The sequence below is a fragment of the Cynocephalus volans genome, chromosome 6, assembly GCF_027409185.1.
Source record: "Cynocephalus volans isolate mCynVol1 chromosome 6, mCynVol1.pri, whole genome shotgun sequence".
NCBI classification, from domain to species: domain Eukaryota; kingdom Metazoa; phylum Chordata; class Mammalia; order Dermoptera; family Cynocephalidae; genus Cynocephalus; species Cynocephalus volans.
The window spans coordinates 8,697,155-8,709,746 of NC_084465.1; the positions used below are offsets into that span (position 1 = coordinate 8,697,155).

Sequence of the window (12,592 nt, forward strand, 5' to 3'; positions counted from 1 at the left end):
AGGATCACAGACCCTGGGAGATGGCAGGTTTGCCCCCCCCCACCATACTTCATTTATCCCTGTACCTGAGCCCTTTCCCACGAGACTTTTCAGGTCGTCCCGTTAGCGGTGGGGCGGGCATCCCTGCCCTTGACATAGGGCTAAGACCTGTGACTTGCTTTCACCTGTGAGGTACCAGCCCATGGGCCAGGAGCACAGACTTGAAAGCTGCTTGCAGAGTGGGGCTTCCCTTTGGCATTTCTGCCATCGCCGTGAGAAAAGTGTGCCCTGCCAGCTGCTCCTCCTCCGGCCTGGACCCCGGCGTTCACATCTGTGGGGCAGACCCGGCCCCCCCCCCCATACATAGAGAAAGCCAGCACAGGTGGACCCACGGCTTGAAGCAGAGCCACCCGCTCAAGCCCTGCTGAGATCAGCTGACTGGCACCCACGCTGCTGACCCGTGAGCATGAGAAGGAACGCTTATCGGGGCACGCCGTTGAACTTGGGGGTGATTTGTTGTGAAGCATTATTGTGGAACTCCCCGACTCATACAGCCGTGATTCTTCTATCCCCCACCCACCCACCCACGCTCACAGCACGGCATCAGGTACCGAGTGAGGGGAGGGGGGGAGACTCGAGTTTATTGCGGAGCTTAGGTTGTGTCCAGAGAGTGGAAAAGTGCCTTGGGCAAGCAAGCGAGGGGCCTCCGGGGAATGGAAGGGGGTCGTCACAGCCCGAAGAGTGGCCTCTAGTCAGTTTGTGGTGTTGTCGCCAGTGTTTATAGGCTGACTGGGAATGAATAGCACGTCTGGAAGTCTATAAATGCTAGGGCGTGCCAACCCAGGAGACATATGGTCAGGACAATCCCCAACCAGGCCAGGGGGTATAGCTCAGGGGTAGAGCATTTGACTGCAGATCAAGAGGTCCCCGGTTCAAATCCGGGTGCCCCCTGCTGGCACATTCCTTTATTGCCAAACGCACAGTGGATTTCTTGACGTCGCATGCTGTGACTGGAAATATCTTCCTCATCAGTGGTGTCCGGACCGTGGTACTTTTCAGGCATCTCCTGAGGCGTGTGGAGGGAAGGGTAGGTTGACTCTGCAGCCCCAATCCTTCACCTCTCTCTGTGTCCATGCTTGCTTGTTCTGCGCTGACTTCTCGGTCTCCCCCCAGAGGCGAGAGGGCCCCGAACCCACTTTGCTCTGGGCTCGGCCTCACGGATCAATCAGTCGGGACCAGTCGGGAGACAGAAACCACACAGTACTTTGAACACAGGAGGTTTAGTAGAAAGGATCAGTATGCCATGGAAGGAGAGTACACACAAGGCTTCCAAGGGAGGTCAGAAGGATGCCCTAGGAGTGAGGGACCCAAGCAAACACCAGTTTCCAAGGAGAGACCCTCCCCGGAGCAACGGTGCCAGCCTCAGAGGGAAGGCGTGGGTGCGGCCCACCCACTGGTCTCCCCCACCGCCCCTGGTCACAGCCGTCAGGTGAGCAGAAAGCAAGCTGCCCGGACGAGTCACTCAGCAACGGCAGGTCTGGAGCTGCGGGAGGGAGGCGGGCTGAGGCTGGTCGGCAGGGGGCGGTCACGGGCCTGGTTGGGTCTGCCAGGTCGCCGAGGGTCTTCATTCCGTGGGTGTGTGCCAGGGGCAGAGCACCACCACGTGAGGGCACCACTGACCAACACCGTAGCCAGGGGTGGGGAGGAAGAGCAGAAACAGCAGGGGTGTGGAGGAGGGCGAGGAGCCCCCTTTCCCCCGGGTGAGCTCTCCAGCGCCCTCTACTGGAAACGGGAGCCCTGTGCTCCCTGAAAGGAGCCACAGCAGGAGAACGTGCTCCGTCATGGCACGGCAGGTGCGGAAGGAAGGGGGAACTGGAGGTGACAGCCAACAGGTGGATAACCGGCAAACGTTGTGACTTGCCCTGACCAACGCGACGTCAGCGGATGTGATGCAAGCGGGAGCTTCGGATCGGCTGGCGAGGTCGGGTGGGCCTTCAGGCACTTCCGCCATTGCTATGAGATGAGCACCCTGAGAGCTCTGCCCTTTCACCCCGGGCCCCAGAGTGAACACGCGTGGCCCGACCCTGAGCCCAATTCGTCCCAGGTGCCAAGGCCAGCGGGGCCCGCAGCTTGAAGCCGACCCATCCAGCCGGGCCCCGCCGATCTCAGCTGATTCACGTTCAACACACAGTGCCACGGGCACGAGAACAAATGCTCAGGGTTGTGTCACTGGTTTGGGGGGGTGGCTTGTTACTAGGAGTAATATTGCCACTTACTGAAACCGATATCTCCATGGGGAGCCCTGACGAAACAAATGCCTCAACCACACGGCGTGGCGGCACGAGGAAGCAGCCGTGGTCGGGCGAGCCGGGAAAGCCATCCGGGAAAAGGCTGAAGAAACTATTGTGACGGGGATGCACGAGGGTGGCCGAAGAGAAGCTGAAGGCGGAAAGTCCGCTTCAAGTGGTCGACCTGGGGGAGGACATTTCTAGGTCAGACGTCGAGCACATGAGCCGTTCTTTACAGGCTGCTTTTGGAAAGGTACTACGAGAACGACAGGACTCCAGAAAAGAACGGGCTGGTTCGTAAACAGAATAGAGGGGCGTTACAGGTAGCCGAGAGATTGCATAGCTGGGGCAATGAGACCGTTCCCTCCAGGACAAAGGCGACGCCACGACTGCATCGGTTTAGGAGGGAGGCAAAAGGCAGAAGGTTCCGGATAGATGTGGCATGGGGGGACAGAACAAGTCACCTGTGTGGCAGGAATGTGCTTTATGAAGAGCACCTGAAGATGGAAGGTGCTGGCACGTAGGTCCTCTCGGTTGGATCAAAGTGTTCTTAGGCCGATGAGAGACGTGGTCCCAGAGAAATGGGATGTGCCCAGGTACTTGCAGCTGTGCTGACAGGAGAGCCTGTGTCAAAAGAATGTGGCAGGCTCGGGCTTTGGAAAATACAATACATAGGAATCCCCCAGATTTCTCTGCAGCACTGTATTGGCGACAGCATTAACATCCTGGAGCAAAGAGACTGCGACGGACTGTTCCAGTAAAGAGACCTCTGGGCCTCTAACACGCTAGGGGAGGGAAGCAAGCCGAGGGGACCGCTCAGCCACCTGAAAGGACACGCTCGGCTTTTGCAATGGGCTCTGCAGAGAGTGCAAAGTGGGACGATGGAACAGGAAGACATCAAGGAGGGTGGAGCCAAGGGTCCCGTCGAACCAGGGACCGGGAGCCACAGTCAGGAGCAGAACCAGGGCTTGATCAAGGATCATTTCTACTCCTGGGGGATGCTTGTTATTGGGGAACTCGGAGCTTGGTGGTGGTTTGTTAATGGCACAACATTATTGAGCCCAGGCTGGCAGACACCGAAATGGCCATCTAGAAGGGGCCTCCTGCGGCTGTCACCACAGGGAACAAAGGACATGGCCACTTGTACTTAGCATTTGGATTTCTGTCAGCCAGTGTCTGTGACTGCGCATGCTTCCCACCTTGCCCAGTCTTTGAATGTAAATGTCTATTGCAACGAGCCAGCCTCTGCTGCACGATCGGATCCGGGTGGTGGGACGAGCAGGAATCTTGTCTTTGGAGCTCCTAGGTCTCTGGATAAGGAGAATCCTCCCCTGGATTAATGTGGATCCCAAGACCCTGCACTTTGTCTGATTGAATGAGGCTTTGGGCGGCTTGGGGGCAGCGGTGAATGTATTTTGCCTGTGGGAGAGATGGAAATAACTCTGAGCAGGATCACAGACCCTGGGAGATGGCAGGTTTGCCCCCCCCCACCATACTTCATTTATCCCTGTACCTGAGCCCTTTCCCACGAGACTTTTCAGGTCGTCCCGTTAGCGGTGGGGCGGGCATCCCTGCCCTTGACATAGGGCTAAGACCTGTGACTTGCTTTCACCTGTGAGGTACCAGCCCATGGGCCAGGAGCACAGACTTGAAAGCTGCTTGCAGAGTGGGGCTTCCCTTTGGCATTTCTGCCATCGCCGTGAGAAAAGTGTGCCCTGCCAGCTGCTCCTCCTCCGGCCTGGACCCCGGCGTTCACATCTGTGGGGCAGACCCGGCCCCCCCCCCATACATAGAGAAAGCCAGCACAGGTGGACCCACGGCTTGAAGCAGAGCCACCCGCTCAAGCCCTGCTGAGATCAGCTGACTGGCACCCACGCTGCTGACCCGTGAGCATGAGAAGGAACGCTTATCGGGGCACGCCGTTGAACTTGGGGGTGATTTGTTGTGAAGCATTATTGTGGAACTCCCCGACTCATACAGCCGTGATTCTTCTATCCCCCACCCACCCACCCACGCTCACAGCACGGCATCAGGTACCGAGTGAGGGGAGGGGGGGAGACTCGAGTTTATTGCGGAGCTTAGGTTGTGTCCAGAGAGTGGAAAAGTGCCTTGGGCAAGCAAGCGAGGGGCCTCCGGGGAATGGAAGGGGGTCGTCACAGCCCGAAGAGTGGCCTCTAGTCAGTTTGTGGTGTTGTCGCCAGTGTTTATAGGCTGACTGGGAATGAATAGCACGTCTGGAAGTCTATAAATGCTAGGGCGTGCCAACCCAGGAGACATATGGTCAGGACAATCCCCAACCAGGCCAGGGGGTATAGCTCAGGGGTAGAGCATTTGACTGCAGATCAAGAGGTCCCCGGTTCAAATCCGGGTGCCCCCTGCTGGCACATTCCTTTATTGCCAAACGCACAGTGGATTTCTTGACGTCGCATGCTGTGACTGGAAATATCTTCCTCATCAGTGGTGTCCGGACCGTGGTACTTTTCAGGCATCTCCTGAGGCGTGTGGAGGGAAGGGTAGGTTGACTCTGCAGCCCCAATCCTTCACCTCTCTCTGTGTCCATGCTTGCTTGTTCTGCGCTGACTTCTCGGTCTCCCCCCAGAGGCGAGAGGGCCCCGAACCCACTTTGCTCTGGGCTCGGCCTCACGGATCAATCAGTCGGGACCAGTCGGGAGACAGAAACCACACAGTACTTTGAACACAGGAGGTTTAGTAGAAAGGATCAGTATGCCATGGAAGGAGAGTACACACAAGGCTTCCAAGGGAGGTCAGAAGGATGCCCTAGGAGTGAGGGACCCAAGCAAACACCAGTTTCCAAGGAGAGACCCTCCCCGGAGCAACGGTGCCAGCCTCAGAGGGAAGGCGTGGGTGCGGCCCACCCACTGGTCTCCCCCACCGCCCCTGGTCACAGCCGTCAGGTGAGCAGAAAGCAAGCTGCCCGGACGAGTCACTCAGCAACGGCAGGTCTGGAGCTGCGGGAGGGAGGCGGGCTGAGGCTGGTCGGCAGGGGGCGGTCACGGGCCTGGTTGGGTCTGCCAGGTCGCCGAGGGTCTTCATTCCGTGGGTGTGTGCCAGGGGCAGAGCACCACCACGTGAGGGCACCACTGACCAACACCGTAGCCAGGGGTGGGGAGGAAGAGCAGAAACAGCAGGGGTGTGGAGGAGGGCGAGGAGCCCCCTTTCCCCCGGGTGAGCTCTCCAGCGCCCTCTACTGGAAACGGGAGCCCTGTGCTCCCTGAAAGGAGCCACAGCAGGAGAACGTGCTCCGTCATCGCACGGCAGGTGCGGAAGGAAGGGGGAACTGGAGGTGACAGCCAACAGGTGGATAACCGGCAAACGTTGTGACTTGCCCTGACCAACGCGACGTCAGCGGATGTGATGCAAGCGGGAGCTTCGGATCGGCTGGCGAGGTCGGGTGGGCCTTCAGGCACTTCCGCCATTGCTATGAGATGAGCACCCTGAGAGCTCTGCCCTTTCACCCCGGGCCCCAGAGTGAACACGCGTGGCCCGACCCTGAGCCCAATTCGTCCCAGGTGCCAAGGCCAGCGGGGCCCGCAGCTTGAAGCCGACCCATCCAGCCGGGCCCCGCCGATCTCAGCTGATTCACGTTCAACACACAGTGCCACGGGCACGAGAACAAATGCTCAGGGTTGTGTCACTGGTTTGGGGGGGTGGCTTGTTACTAGGAGTAATATTGCCACTTACTGAAACCGATATCTCCATGGGGAGCCCTGACGAAACAAATGCCTCAACCACACGGCGTGGCGGCACGAGGAAGCAGCCGTGGTCGGGCGAGCCGGGAAAGCCATCCGGGAAAAGGCTGAAGAAACTATTGTGACGGGGATGCACGAGGGTGGCCGAAGAGAAGCTGAAGGCGGAAAGTCCGCTTCAAGTGGTCGACCTGGGGGAGGACATTTCTAGGTCAGACGTCGAGCACATGAGCCGTTCTTTACAGGCTGCTTTTGGAAAGGTACTACGAGAACGACAGGACTCCAGAAAAGAACGGGCTGGTTCGTAAACAGAATAGAGGGGCGTTACAGGTAGCCGAGAGATTGCATAGCTGGGGCAATGAGACCGTTCCCTCCAGGACAAAGGCGACGCCACGACTGCATCGGTTTAGGAGGGAGGCAAAAGGCAGAAGGTTCCGGATAGATGTGGCATGGGGGGACAGAACAAGTCACCTGTGTGGCAGGAATGTGCTTTATGAAGAGCACCTGAAGATGGAAGGTGCTGGCACGTAGGTCCTCTCGGTTGGATCAAAGTGTTCTTAGGCCGATGAGAGACGTGGTCCCAGAGAAATGGGATGTGCCCAGGTACTTGCAGCTGTGCTGACAGGAGAGCCTGTGTCAAAAGAATGTGGCAGGCTCGGGCTTTGGAAAATACAATACATAGGAATCCCCCAGATTTCTCTGCAGCACTGTATTGGCGACAGCATTAACATCCTGGAGCAAAGAGACTGCGACGGACTGTTCCAGTAAAGAGACCTCTGGGCCTCTAACACGCTAGGGGAGGGAAGCAAGCCGAGGGGACCGCTCAGCCACCTGAAAGGACACGCTCGGCTTTTGCAATGGGCTCTGCAGAGAGTGCGAAGTGGGACGATGGAACAGGAAGACATCAAGGAGGGTGGAGCCAAGGGTCCCGTCGAACCAGGGACCGGGAGCCACAGTCAGGAGCAGAACCAGGGCTTGATCAAGGATCATTTCTACTCCTGGGGGATGCTTGTTATTGGGGAACTCGGAGCTTGGTGGTGGTTTGTTAATGGCACAACATTATTGAGCCCAGGCTGGCAGACACCGAAATGGCCATCTAGAAGGGGCCTCCTGCGGCTGTCACCACAGGGAACAAAGGACATGGCCACTTGTACTTAGCATTTGGATTTCTGTCAGCCAGTGTCTGTGACTGCGCATGCTTCCCACCTTGCCCAGTCTTTGAATGTAAATGTCTATTGCAACGAGCCAGCCTCTGCTGCACGATCGGATCCGGGTGGTGGGACGAGCAGGAATCTTGTCTTTGGAGCTCCTAGGTCTCTGGATAAGGAGAATCCTCCCCTGGATTAATGTGGATCCCAAGACCCTGCACTTTGTCTGATTGAATGAGGCTTTGGGCGGCTTGGGGGCAGCGGTGAATGTATTTTGCCTGTGGGAGAGATGGAAATAACTCTGAGCAGGATCAGAGACCCTGGGAGATGGCAGGTTTGCCCCCCCCCACCATACTTCATTTATCCCTGTACCTGAGCCCTTTCCCACGAGACTTTTCAGGTCGTCCCGTTAGCGGTGGGGCGGGCATCCCTGCCCTTGACATAGGGCTAAGACCTGTGACTTGCTTTCACCTGTGAGGTACCAGCCCATGGGCCAGGAGCACAGACTTGAAAGCTGCTTGCAGAGTGGGGCTTCCCTTTGGCATTTCTGCCATCGCCGTGAGAAAAGTGTGCCCTGCCAGCTGCTCCTCCTCCGGCCTGGACCCCGGCGTTCACATCTGTGGGGCAGACCCGGCCCCCCCCCCATACATAGAGAAAGCCAGCACAGGTGGACCCACGGCTTGAAGCAGAGCCACCCGCTCAAGCCCTGCTGAGATCAGCTGACTGGCACCCACGCTGCTGACCCGTGAGCATGAGAAGGAACGCTTATCGGGGCACGCCGTTGAACTTGGGGGTGATTTGTTGTGAAGCATTATTGTGGAACTCCCCGACTCATACAGCCGTGATTCTTCTATCCCCCACCCACCCACCCACGCTCACAGCACGGCATCAGGTACCGAGTGAGGGGAGGGGGGGAGACTCGAGTTTATTGCGGAGCTTAGGTTGTGTCCAGAGAGTGGAAAAGTGCCTTGGGCAAGCAAGCGAGGGGCCTCCGGGGAATGGAAGGGGGTCGTCACAGCCCGAAGAGTGGCCTCTAGTCAGTTTGTGGTGTTGTCGCCAGTGTTTATAGGCTGACTGGGAATGAATAGCACGTCTGGAAGTCTATAAATGCTAGGGCGTGCCAACCCAGGAGACATATGGTCAGGACAATCCCCAACCAGGCCAGGGGGTATAGCTCAGGGGTAGAGCATTTGACTGCAGATCAAGAGGTCCCCGGTTCAAATCCGGGTGCCCCCTGCTGGCACATTCCTTTATTGCCAAACGCACAGTGGATTTCTTGACGTCGCATGCTGTGACTGGAAATATCTTCCTCATCAGTGGTGTCCGGACCGTGGTACTTTTCAGGCATCTCCTGAGGCGTGTGGAGGGAAGGGTAGGTTGACTCTGCAGCCCCAATCCTTCACCTCTCTCTGTGTCCATGCTTGCTTGTTCTGCGCTGACTTCTCGGTCTCCCCCCAGAGGCGAGAGGGCCCCGAACCCACTTTGCTCTGGGCTCGGCCTCACGGATCAATCAGTCGGGACCAGTCGGGAGACAGAAACCACACAGTACTTTGAACACAGGAGGTTTAGTAGAAAGGATCAGTATGCCATGGAAGGAGAGTACACACAAGGCTTCCAAGGGAGGTCAGAAGGATGCCCTAGGAGTGAGGGACCCAAGCAAACACCAGTTTCCAAGGAGAGACCCTCCCCGGAGCAACGGTGCCAGCCTCAGAGGGAAGGCGTGGGTGCGGCCCACCCACTGGTCTCCCCCACCGCCCCTGGTCACAGCCGTCAGGTGAGCAGAAAGCAAGCTGCCCGGACGAGTCACTCAGCAACGGCAGGTCTGGAGCTGCGGGAGGGAGGCGGGCTGAGGCTGGTCGGCAGGGGGCGGTCACGGGCCTGGTTGGGTCTGCCAGGTCGCCGAGGGTCTTCATTCCGTGGGTGTGTGCCAGGGGCAGAGCACCACCACGTGAGGGCACCACTGACCAACACCGTAGCCAGGGGTGGGGAGGAAGAGCAGAAACAGCAGGGGTGTGGAGGAGGGCGAGGAGCCCCCTTTCCCCCGGGTGAGCTCTCCAGCGCCCTCTACTGGAAACGGGAGCCCTGTGCTCCCTGAAAGGAGCCACAGCAGGAGAACGTGCTCCGTCATGGCACGGCAGGTGCGGAAGGAAGGGGGAACTGGAGGTGACAGCCAACAGGTGGATAACCGGCAAACGTTGTGACTTGCCCTGACCAACGCGACGTCAGCGGATGTGATGCAAGCGGGAGCTTCGGATCGGCTGGCGAGGTCGGGTGGGCCTTCAGGCACTTCCGCCATTGCTATGAGATGAGCACCCTGAGAGCTCTGCCCTTTCACCCCGGGCCCCAGAGTGAACACGCGTGGCCCGACCCTGAGCCCAATTCGTCCCAGGTGCCAAGGCCAGCGGGGCCCGCAGCTTGAAGCCGACCCATCCAGCCGGGCCCCGCCGATCTCAGCTGATTCACGTTCAACACACAGTGCCACGGGCACGAGAACAAATGCTCAGGGTTGTGTCACTGGTTTGGGGGGGTGGCTTGTTACTAGGAGTAATATTGCCACTTACTGAAACCGATATCTCCATGGGGAGCCCTGACGAAACAAATGCCTCAACCACACGGCGTGGCGGCACGAGGAAGCAGCCGTGGTCGGGCGAGCCGGGAAAGCCATCCGGGAAAAGGCTGAAGAAACTATTGTGACGGGGATGCACGAGGGTGGCCGAAGAGAAGCTGAAGGCGGAAAGTCCGCTTCAAGTGGTCGACCTGGGGGAGGACATTTCTAGGTCAGACGTCGAGCACATGAGCCGTTCTTTACAGGCTGCTTTTGGAAAGGTACTACGAGAACGACAGGACTCCAGAAAAGAACGGGCTGGTTCGTAAACAGAATAGAGGGGCGTTACAGGTAGCCGAGAGATTGCATAGCTGGGGCAATGAGACCGTTCCCTCCAGGACAAAGGCGACGCCACGACTGCATCGGTTTAGGAGGGAGGCAAAAGGCAGAAGGTTCCGGATAGATGTGGCATGGGGGGACAGAACAAGTCACCTGTGTGGCAGGAATGTGCTTTATGAAGAGCACCTGAAGATGGAAGGTGCTGGCACGTAGGTCCTCTCGGTTGGATCAAAGTGTTCTTAGGCCGATGAGAGACGTGGTCCCAGAGAAATGGGATGTGCCCAGGTACTTGCAGCTGTGCTGACAGGAGAGCCTGTGTCAAAAGAATGTGGCAGGCTCGGGCTTTGGAAAATACAATACATAGGAATCCCCCAGATTTCTCTGCAGCACTGTATTGGCGACAGCATTAACATCCTGGAGCAAAGAGACTGCGACGGACTGTTCCAGTAAAGAGACCTCTGGGCCTCTAACACGCTAGGGGAGGGAAGCAAGCCGAGGGGACCGCTCAGCCACCTGAAAGGACACGCTCGGCTTTTGCAATGGGCTCTGCAGAGAGTGCGAAGTGGGACGATGGAACAGGAAGACATCAAGGAGGGTGGAGCCAAGGGTCCCGTCGAACCAGGGACCGGGAGCCACAGTCAGGAGCAGAACCAGGGCTTGATCAAGGATCATTTCTACTCCTGGGGGATGCTTGTTATTGGGGAACTCGGAGCTTGGTGGTGGTTTGTTAATGGCACAACATTATTGAGCCCAGGCTGGCAGACACCGAAATGGCCATCTAGAAGGGGCCTCCTGCGGCTGTCACCACAGGGAACAAAGGACATGGCCACTTGTACTTAGCATTTGGATTTCTGTCAGCCAGTGTCTGTGACTGCGCATGCTTCCCACCTTGCCCAGTCTTTGAATGTAAATGTCTATTGCAACGAGCCAGCCTCTGCTGCACGATCGGATCCGGGTGGTGGGACGAGCAGGAATCTTGTCTTTGGAGCTCCTAGGTCTCTGGATAAGGAGAATCCTCCCCTGGATTAATGTGGATCCCAAGACCCTGCACTTTGTCTGATTGAATGAGGCTTTGGGCGGCTTGGGGGCAGCGGTGAATGTATTTTGCCTGTGGGAGAGATGGAAATAACTCTGAGCAGGATCAGAGACCCTGGGAGATGGCAGGTTTGCCCCCCCCCACCATACTTCATTTATCCCTGTACCTGAGCCCTTTCCCACGAGACTTTTCAGGTCGTCCCGTTAGCGGTGGGGCGGGCATCCCTGCCCTTGACATAGGGCTAAGACCTGTGACTTGCTTTCACCTGTGAGGTACCAGCCCATGGGCCAGGAGCACAGACTTGAAAGCTGCTTGCAGAGTGGGGCTTCCCTTTGGCATTTCTGCCATCGCCGTGAGAAAAGTGTGCCCTGCCAGCTGCTCCTCCTCCGGCCTGGACCCCGGCGTTCACATCTGTGGGGCAGACCCGGCCCCCCCCCCCATACATAGAGAAAGCCAGCACAGGTGGACCCACGGCTTGAAGCAGAGCCACCCGCTCAAGCCCTGCTGAGATCAGCTGACTGGCACCCACGCTGCTGACCCGTGAGCATGAGAAGGAACGCTTATCGGGGCACGCCGTTGAACTTGGGGGTGATTTGTTGTGAAGCATTATTGTGGAACTCCCCGACTCATACAGCCGTGATTCTTCTATCCCCCACCCACCCACCCACGCTCACAGCACGGCATCAGGTACCGAGTGAGGGGAGGGGGGGAGACTCGAGTTTATTGCGGAGCTTAGGTTGTGTCCAGAGAGTGGAAAAGTGCCTTGGGCAAGCAAGCGAGGGGCCTCCGGGGAATGGAAGGGGGTCGTCACAGCCCGAAGAGTGGCCTCTAGTCAGTTTGTGGTGTTGTCGCCAGTGTTTATAGGCTGACTGGGAATGAATAGCACGTCTGGAAGTCTATAAATGCTAGGGCGTGCCAACCCAGGAGACATATGGTCAGGACAATCCCCAACCAGGCCAGGGGGTATAGCTCAGGGGTAGAGCATTTGACTGCAGATCAAGAGGTCCCCGGTTCAAATCCGGGTGCCCCCTGCTGGCACATTCCTTTATTGCCAAACGCACAGTGGATTTCTTGACGTCGCATGCTGTGACTGGAAATATCTTCCTCATCAGTGGTGTCCGGACCGTGGTACTTTTCAGGCATCTCCTGAGGCGTGTGGAGGGAAGGGTAGGTTGACTCTGCAGCCCCAATCCTTCACCTCTCTCTGTGTCCATGCTTGCTTGTTCTGCGCTGACTTCTCGGTCTCCCCCCAGAGGCGAGAGGGCCCCGAACCCACTTTGCTCTGGGCTCGGCCTCACGGATCAATCAGTCGGGACCAGTCGGGAGACAGAAACCACACAGTACTTTGAACACAGGAGGTTTAGTAGAAAGGATCAGTATGCCATGGAAGGAGAGTACACACAAGGCTTCCAAGGGAGGTCAGAAGGATGCCCTAGGAGTGAGGGACCCAAGCAAACACCAGTTTCCAAGGAGAGACCCTCCCCGGAGCAACGGTGCCAGCCTCAGAGGGAAGGCGTGGGTGCGGCCCACCCACTGGTCTCCCCCACCGC

General features: G+C 57.8%; 4 non-coding genes across 4 annotated transcripts; all 4 read left to right on the forward strand.

Moving 5' to 3' along the window:
* Positions 1-858: 858 nt before the first annotated feature.
* Positions 859-930, forward strand: TRNAC-GCA (transfer RNA cysteine (anticodon GCA)). The gene has a single exon. It is a non-coding gene; the product is annotated as a tRNA-Cys (tRNA).
* A 3,642-nt stretch (positions 931-4,572) lies between these two features.
* Positions 4,573-4,644, forward strand: TRNAC-GCA (transfer RNA cysteine (anticodon GCA)). The gene has a single exon. It is a non-coding gene; the product is annotated as a tRNA-Cys (tRNA).
* A 3,642-nt stretch (positions 4,645-8,286) lies between these two features.
* TRNAC-GCA (transfer RNA cysteine (anticodon GCA)) lies at positions 8,287-8,358 on the forward strand. The gene has a single exon. It is a non-coding gene; the product is annotated as a tRNA-Cys (tRNA).
* A 3,643-nt stretch (positions 8,359-12,001) lies between these two features.
* TRNAC-GCA (transfer RNA cysteine (anticodon GCA)) lies at positions 12,002-12,073 on the forward strand. Its single transcript has one exon. It is a non-coding gene; the product is annotated as a tRNA-Cys (tRNA).
* The last annotated feature ends 519 nt before the right edge of the window (positions 12,074-12,592 follow it).